Source organism: Schistocerca americana, chromosome X (assembly GCF_021461395.2).
Source record: "Schistocerca americana isolate TAMUIC-IGC-003095 chromosome X, iqSchAmer2.1, whole genome shotgun sequence".
Classification (NCBI taxonomy): domain Eukaryota; kingdom Metazoa; phylum Arthropoda; class Insecta; order Orthoptera; family Acrididae; genus Schistocerca; species Schistocerca americana.
In genome coordinates this window covers 893,644,170-893,653,511 of record NC_060130.1, presented here as the reverse complement: position 1 = coordinate 893,653,511, position 9,342 = coordinate 893,644,170, and positions in this window count along the sequence as shown.

The window sequence follows — 9,342 nt, the reverse complement described above, 5'->3', positions numbered from 1 at the left end:
AGTCATTCGGTGATGTGTTAACACATGTCCTACCATTCTGCCCTTCTGCTTGTCAGTGTTTTCCACATATTCCTTTCCTCGCCGATTCTGCGGACAACAAATGTGTGTGAAATCTTATGGGACTTAACTGCTAAGGTCATCAGTCCCTAAGCTTGCACACTACTTAATCTAAATTATCCTAAGGACAAACACACACACCCATGCCCGAAGGAGGACTCGAACCTCCGCCGGCACCAGCCGCACAGTCCATGACTGCAGCGCCTAAGACCGCTCGGCTAATCCCGCGCGGCTGCGGACAACCTCCCCATATATACAGGGTCGTCCATTGATCGTGACTGGGCCAAATATCTCACGAAATAAGCATCAAACGAAAAAACTACAAAGAACGAAACCCGCCTGGCTTGAAGGGGGAAACCAGATGGCGCTATGGTTGGCCCGCTAGATGGAGCTGCGTTTTTTTAGAATAGGAACCCTCATTATTATTACATATTCGGGTAGTACGTAAAGAAATATGAATGTCTTAGTTGGACCACTTTTTTCGCTTTGTGATAGATGACGCTGTAATAGTCACAAACGTATAAGTACGTGCTATCACGTAACATTTCGCCAGTGCGGACGGTATTTGTTTCGTGATACATTACCTGTGTTAAAACGGACCTTTTACCAATTGCGGAAAAGGTCGATATCGTGTTGATGTATGGCTATTGTGATCAAAATGCACAACGAGCATGTGCTATGTATTCTACTCGGTATCCTGGACGACATCATCCAAGTGTCCGTACCGTTCGCCGGATAGTTACGTTATTTAAGGAAACAGGAAGTTGGAACCTTGTTGGCTCTGAGCACTATGGGACTTAACTTCTGAGGTCATCAGTCTCCTAGAACTTTGAACTACTTAAACCTAACTAACCTAAGGACATCACACACATCCATGCCCGAGGCAGGATTCGAACCTGCGACCGTAGCGGTCGCGCGGTTCCAGACTGCAGCGCCTAGAACCACTCGGCCACTCCGGCCGACAAACACGAAGTGTTCAGCCACATGTGAAACGTCAACCACGACCTGCAACAAATGATGATGCCCAAGTAGGTGTTTTAGCTGCTGTCGCGGCTAATCCGCACATCAGTACCAGACAAATTGCACGAGAATTGGGAATCTCAAAAACGTCGGTGTTGAGAATGCTACATCAACATCGATTGCACCCGTACCATATTTCTATGCATCAGGAATTGCATGGTGACGACTTCTAACGTCGTGTACAGTTCTGCCACTGGGCACAAAAGAAATTACGGGACGATGACAGATTTTTTGCACGCGTTCTATTTAGCGACGAAGCGTCATTCACCAACAGCGTTAACGTAAACCGGCATAATATGCACTATTGGGCAACGGAAAATCCATGATGGCTGCGACAAGTGGAACATCAGCGACCTTGGCGGGTTAATGTATGGTGCGGCATTATGGGAGGAACGATAATTGGCCCCCATTTTATCGATGCCAATCTAAATGGCGCAATGTATGCTGATTTCCTACGTAATGTTCTACCGATGTTACTACAAGATGTTTCACTGCATGACAGAATGGCGATGTACTTCCAACAAGATGGATGTCCGGCACATAGCTCTCGTGCGGTTGAAGCGGCATTGAATAGCATATTTCATGACAGTTGGATTGGTCGTCGAAGCACCATACCACGGCCCGCACGTTCACCGGATCTGACGTCCCCGGATTTCTTTCTGTGGGGAAAGTTGAAGGAAATTTGCTATCGTTATCCACCGACAACGCCTGTCAACATGCGTCAGTGCATTGTCAATGCATGTGCGAACATTACGGAAGGCGAACTAGTCGCTGTTGAGAGGAATGTCGTTACACGTATTTGTAATGTTGATGCTTTAAGTCGTTCTGAAAGCGTTGCTGATATTCAAGATAATAAAAGCGGGTTAAAAGCTGTGAGCTATCTGGAAAAGTTATCCTTGCATTACTGAGCAATTGTTTCACCAGGTATCCGGTCTAGTTTACCAAATTGCCAACCAGACTAACATTAATTATAATCTTTTAATAGTCATCTTACGACAACCGGTGATATATATATATATAGAATTTAAATAAAAAGAAATAAATTAGTTTATATTTGGACATTTATTTTAACATTGATCATTGTCCCGTTAAAATTTCAGCATCTCAAACTTGATTCATAACTAAACTGGTGCCTTATTTAGGATTGTGAAAATGTGAGTTTGTAATCTTACGGAACGCATCAAATAGGGAGCCAAGATTGGGAGTCTACATACAACGCTGCATTCATAAAATAACACACGAAGAACATTGAAGCATATGGAAGAGGAAATTAACCACAACCAACCGATTCAATTTTCACCCAAAGAAGTTACTTTCGTAGCGCAATCCTGTCCGTCATGAAATTACCACTCTGGTATACTAAATTCATACTAACTCTCTGTGCAATCTTCCCGAGCCGGCCGCGGTGGTCTAGCGGTTCTAGGCGCTCAGTCCGGAGCCGCGAGACTGCTACGGTCGCAGTTTCGAATCCTGCCTCGGGCATGGATGTGTGTGCTGTCCTTCGGTTAGTTAGGTTTAAGTAGTTCTAACTTCTAGGGGTCTGATGACCACAGATGTTGAGTCCCATAGTGCTCAGAGCCATTTGAATCAACCAATCTTCCCGAAAAGAATAGCTGAGGGCTACTTTGATGATTACACCACATGCTTCACGTGGTCAACTTGGTTTCCACAAAGAGTGTAACTCCATAATAATTTTTATAGTTAAAATAAATTACATCGAAACGCAATTTACAAAAGAAAAACCTCAAACTGGTTACTATCGTCTTACTATTAACCTGATGGCTCAAACAATTGTATAAGCACGTGGTCCTGGTCTCACAAAGTACACCCCACGTGGGTTGAACATAAAGAGAAGTTGCTATATTGAAAAATATTGTCAAGACAAGACGTTATAATCTCACGCGCATTTGCATTCAAAATTGATGAACTTAGTTTGAGTTACGGCTCATCAACACGTGGTTCCACTTTCTCACAAAGTAGTGACAAAGCAACTACTGGAAGATATTCTGAAATTCACACTCGAATTACACTGTGTTGCAATTCAAGATAACATAAGATATTTTAGATCGAAACCTGGAATAAAGGTGATTAAATTTTCAGTTAGGCTGAACTTAAGAAATCCATTGTCCTACGGACTTAGCAGAGACGCACTTAGCCAGAGATCTTACCACTTCAGGCGCTCGCCGCGGACAGACTGGTGTGGGCCCCTACCGAGGGTGCTTCACAAATACAAACGGAAGTGACCATAGAGGCAGCTTCCTATACCAACATGACAAGGGATGGACAGGACCATACTAAGAATAGAAACCTCTTTGCTTTTAGAAAGTGTAGCTACCTGTTCTGACGTTGGTCCTACTGTTCTCTAGCAGACAGGCTTGTCTGCTACCATCAAGCATGCAACTAGAAATACATTTGCTCATTCATCCTTTCACACAGAACGGAATGGGGATGACAGTATCTTATCATATACACTATATAAAAAAAAACCGCATGTATGTTCCATATGAGACTGTGTGACATGAATTACATATAAACTGTGTTTTAAAGTGTAGTAGTGTGACAGATCGTTCTTGTTTATGTGTAAAAGTAATATGTTCTACTGCTCAGTCTTCTCCCAGATGGAGTCAGAAACACCACAGTAAATTCAGAAGTGGAATGTATGCCGTAAATGACAACAGATTTAAGAAATTAACTTGAAAGGAATCCAACAGAGACCTTTCATATTGAGGTTTACAGACATCATTTTGAGCATTTATTGCATTAATGTGGTATTTACAGGTAATCACGCTGTAACAGCATGCGTTCCCAGAAATGATAAGTTCACAAAGGTACATGTATCACATTGGAACAACCGAAATAAAATGTTCAAACGTACCTACGTACTGTATTTTAATTTAAAAAACCTACCTGTTACCAACTGTTGGTCTAAAATTGTGAGCCATATATTTGTGACTATTACAGCGCCATCTATCCCAAAGCGAAAAAAGTGGTCCAACTAAAGCAGTCATATTTCTTTATATGTAATAAAAATTGAGGGTTCCTATTTAAAAAAAAACGCAGTTGATATCCGTTTGACCTATGGCAGCGCCATCTAGCAGGCTAAGCATAGCGCCATCTGGTTTCCCCCTTCAAGCTAGACAAGTTACGTTCTTTGTAGTTTTTTTCGTTTGACACTTATTTCGTGAGATACAGGACTTAAATGTGTAAAAAGCTCAATATTTACAACTAGTGCAAAATATAACCTCATATCTAACAACAATAAAAACAGTAGAAAAGAGCAGAAACTGCTTATAGCGGTATCTAGTGCACATTCCTTCATATGATTCTCAAGTCAGCCATTAGACTGAAGTACCGACCAAAAAACCATCGTGTGTTCCGAAGTACACTGCCCTCTGGGCACAACTCTCTCCCCTACAAGTTATTATTGCTGTGAATTACTCACACATCATGGAAAGTTTTTACAGGGGCCACTATTAATCTTCGTAAATCTAGTGTGAATTCAATTACAACGAAAAAAGCTGTACGTAGAAATCTCGTTTCCAGCATAAATATTTCAAGACTTTTCAGTAAAAGTTGGAATGTATTCTCCCCTCCCAAGCGATATACTCAATTATCACGGAATTTGGTGAAAGCTTTTTTCGTTGTAATTGAATTCACACTAGATTTACGAAGATTAATAGTGGCCCCTGTAAAAAATTTCCATGATGTGTGAGTAACTCACAGCAATGAAAACTAGTAGGGGAGAGAGTTGTACCTAGAGGGAAGTCTACTTCGGAACACGCGATGGTTTTTTGGTCGGCACTTCAGTCTAATGGCTGACTTGAGAATCATATGAAGGAATGTGCACTAGATACCGCTATAAGCAGTTTCAGCCCTTTTCACTGTTTTTATTGTTGTTAGATTTGAGGTTATGTTTTGCACTTGTTGTAAATATTGAGCTTTTTACACATTTAAGTTCTGTATACAAGGTGGTCCATTGATCGTGACCGGGCCAAATATCTCACGAAATAAGTGTCAAACGAAAAAAACTGCAAAGAACGTAACTTGTCTAGCTTGAAGGGGGAAACCAGATGGCGCTATGGTTGGCCTGCTAGATGACGCTGCCATAGGTCAAACGGATATCAACTGCGTTTTTCTTTTTTTTTTAAATAGGAACCCTCAATTTTTATTACATATAAAGAAATATGACTGCTTTAGTTGGACCACTTTTTTCGCTTTGGGATAGATGGCGCTGTAATAGTCACAAATATATGGCTCACAATTTTAGACCAACAGTTGGTAACAGGTAGGTTTTTTAAATTAAAATACAGTACGTAGGTACGTTTGAACATTTTATTTAGGTTGTTCCAATGTGATACATGTACCTTTGTGAACTTATCATTTCTGGGAACGCATGCTGTTACAGCATTTAATCTGTTTCTCAAAAGTGTGTAAACCATGTGAGTCCATGGTCGTTACAAAGGTTTTTGTACCTTTAGAAACAGCGTTCCTGTGTAATTTTCAATAGCTTTCAAAGCGTTAAAGGATGACATCTAATTTACGTACGTGCGGCGTCATAAAGTTTCTCCGCGTTTTCCCCGTAGCTGTGACAAGCGGGCGTAATAAAAGCGAACGCCTCTCGTAGCAACTGATGGAGACAGAAAAGCGTAACAAAGGGATTTGGAGACTGTGGGTGAGGACAATGGGAAAATTTGCCCGCGACAAAGGCGGGACGAGAAACAACAGTGCTGGCGCGGCCATCCACCTGTCACTCGTGCCGCGCAGACAAAGGGAGCCATTTGGGGCACAGCCGCCACCAAAACACGAATATAGCGCGCGCGCGGCTCCAGCTGTGGCTGTGTCAGCCCTGCCCGCCAACTCCTTCACATTCAAACATTTTCTCTACTTTCCAAAAATTATACGACACGTTCACCCAAACGGCAATCAGACTCCTTCGTCGTGTATGTACCGGGTGATCAAAAAGTCAGTATAAATTTGAAAACTTCATAAACCACGGAATAATGTAGATAGAGAGGTAAAAATTGACACACATGCTTGGAATGACATGAGGTTTTATTAGAACAAAAAAAAGTACACAAAATATCCGACAGATGGCTCTGGACAGCAAAACGTCAGTGTCTGCGCATGACAATCATGTATAAAAGAAGCTGTAATGAGAGAGAGAATCAGATGCGCCAGCAGTCGCAGCATGTTGACGTTACCTGAAAAGGCGCTTTTAGTGAAGATGTATTATCAGAATGGGGAATGTGCTAGTTCAGCGTTGCGATCCTATCGCCATAGGAAGGGGATTCGAACGGGTAAAGGTCCGTTGACAAATGCACCTGTGGCGAGAATGATTTCGAAGTTCGAAGCCACGGGTTGTTTAGATCAGGGGTCTCCAAACGATTCAGTCTGCGGGCCACATTGATTCCTCCACAAAGTCATAAGGGCCAAGATCTACCTAGTGGGATTGAAGAACCCTAGCACTCCATGATCACCATAATGTAAGGCTAACGGAAAGATGAAATCGCAAAAATCTAAGGTTGTGGGAACAGCTAGCACTAAAACGAACTACGATTTTTATTTAATTACATAATTTTGATTGGTGGACGTAACTGATCGAATTTCTGGCATATTTTATTCTGGCGAATTTCATCGACAAAAAAGTATGTCACTGCACGTTCTTCACGAAAGCGTCCTGCAAAGTTAACGAAATCTCAAAATCATTGTTAGCAACACTATTACTACAAGACGTAACAGAGGTAGAGTATGTCAACGCATTGTTATTTCAAGCAGCGCAACAATACGTTTAGTTATGTAGCCTTGTAGCGAGTAGCAGAGCCAGAGCATATAGTTGTGTTGCGTGATTGTGTCTATGTTGCGAGTGTCTCACGAGTTTTTTAGTGATTTATGCGCTATACTAGTAGGTGTGGGACAGTTCAAAGTTTGAATTCGAAGAGACAAGGAACATCTGAAAATCGAAATACGTAAAGAAAGTGAAACCTTGCTTAAGAAGCATATTCCATAATGATTGATTACTAAGGCTAGTCGCCGAAGTGGCGTCCATTTGCAAGACTTGCACCAGACTCGTGAGGAGGATAAAATGCAAAGATTTTTTTTACTTAAAATGTTTTCGCCAAACCAATCTGTTAACCGTTTCTTTTTTTCACTATCGCAAGGAGAATGGTCTGTCTGTTTATTATGGATAGCCACAAGTTTAACCATGACCAAAATGGTTCAACTGGCTCTGAGCGCTATGGGACTTAACATCTGAGGTCATCAGTCCCCTAGAACTTAGAACTACTTAAACCTAACTGACCTAAGGACATCACACACATCCATGCCCGAGGCAGGATCCGAACCTGCGACCGTAGCAGTCCCGTGGTTCCGGACTGCAGCGCCTAGAACCGCACGGCCACCGCGGCCGGCTTAACCATTACCTTCCGCTTTGTAAAGAAAGAGCTCCGACAATGTCGCGGTGTATTGGCCACGATAGGCCTCGAAACTCAATTGTTGGCAGTATAGGCACCACCTCAAATATTTGGCGGGCCAGATACCAGGGATGTCCGGGCCGTAGTTTGGAGACCCCTGGTTTAGATGATAGACCCCGTAGTGGCCGACCGAGCACAAGGCGTAATGCTGCTGAGACAGTTCAGGAAGAAATGGAGACTGTAGCGGGTTCCTGTATGCACGGGGAAGTCAGCGCTCCTGCAGTCGCACGTCGCACCGGCATTCCATACACTACTGTTTCGTTGGCACTGAGGCGTACCCTCCGATGCTATCCGTACAAAATCCATCGGCATCATGAACTGTTACTGGCGATTTAGTGAAGCGGAGGGCATTTGCGGTGTGGGCGTTTCAAAAGATGGCGGAAGATGACGATAGGTTGAGTAACGTGTTGTGGACCGACGAAGCTCATTTCACGCTCCGAGGGTCTGTCAACGCCCACAACTGCAGAATCTGGGCTACCGAAAATCCTAGAACTGTCGTGGAAACTCCATTGCACGACGAGAAAGTCATGGTATGGGTTGGATTTACCACAGCTACCGTTATCGGGCCTTTTTTCTTCGAGGAAATGCGTGATTCTGGTTTTGTAACTGCTACCGTGACGGGTGAGAGGTACGCCGATATGTTAAAGAATTGCATCATCCCCAGCCTGGCTGATAAACACCTGCTGGAACGTACGATGTTTATGCAGGATGGCGCTCCACCCCATATTGCTAGACGCGTGAAAGATCTCTTGCGCGCGTTCTTTTGGTGATGATCGTGTGCTCAGCCGCCACTTTCGTCATGCTTGGCCTCCCAGGTCCCCAGACCTCAGTCCGTGCGATTATTGGCTTTGGGGTTACTTGAAGTCGCAAGTGTATCGTGATCGACAGCCATCTCTAGGGATGCTGAAAGACAACATCCGACGCCAATGCCTCACCATAACTCCGGACATGCTTTACAGTGCTGTTCACAACATTATTCCTCGACTACAGCTATTGTTGTGGAATGATGGTGGACATATTGACCATTTCCTGTAAAGAACATCATCTTTGCTTTGTCTTACTTTGTTACGCTAATTATTGCTATTCTGATCAGATGAAGCGCCATCTGTCGGACATTTTTTAACTTTTGTATTTTTTTGGTTCTAATAAAACCCCATGTCATTCCAAGCATGTGTGCCAATTTGTATCTCTCTATCTACATTATTCCGTGATTTATTCTGTTTTCAAATTTATACTGACTTTTTGATCACCCGGTATATAATAGGCCACACCATAGCGGCGGCGTGTAACAAACATTAAATTGGCATGCTTGGACACGGAACGAACTTCGAAATGGCAGATATTAAGATAACTGATCGAGGAATAGAAAAAACAACTACAACCACTTTGTAGTGGAAAGTCATCAGGACCAGAGAAGATTATGCGAAAGAGCTTGCTGCTTCTAGCAGCAGTTTAATGTAGGTCGCTGGAGCAACGAAGGGTACCCAGCAACTGGAAAAAAGTACAGGTCATCCATGTTCTTAAGAATTAAAAATCTTGTCTAGGCAGGTATCATCGTACATATAATGTAGGAAATGCGTAACACAAATGCTAACTTTAATGCAATTCGAACCGCGCTGCTGCTACGGTCGCAGGCTCGAATGCTGTCTCGGGCATGGACGTGTGTGATGTCCTTAGGTTAGTTAGGTTCAAATGGCTCTGAGCACTATGGGACCGACCGAGCGAGGTGGCGCAGTGGTTAGCACACTGGACTCGCATTCGGGAGGACGACGGTTCAATCCCGTCTCCGGCCATC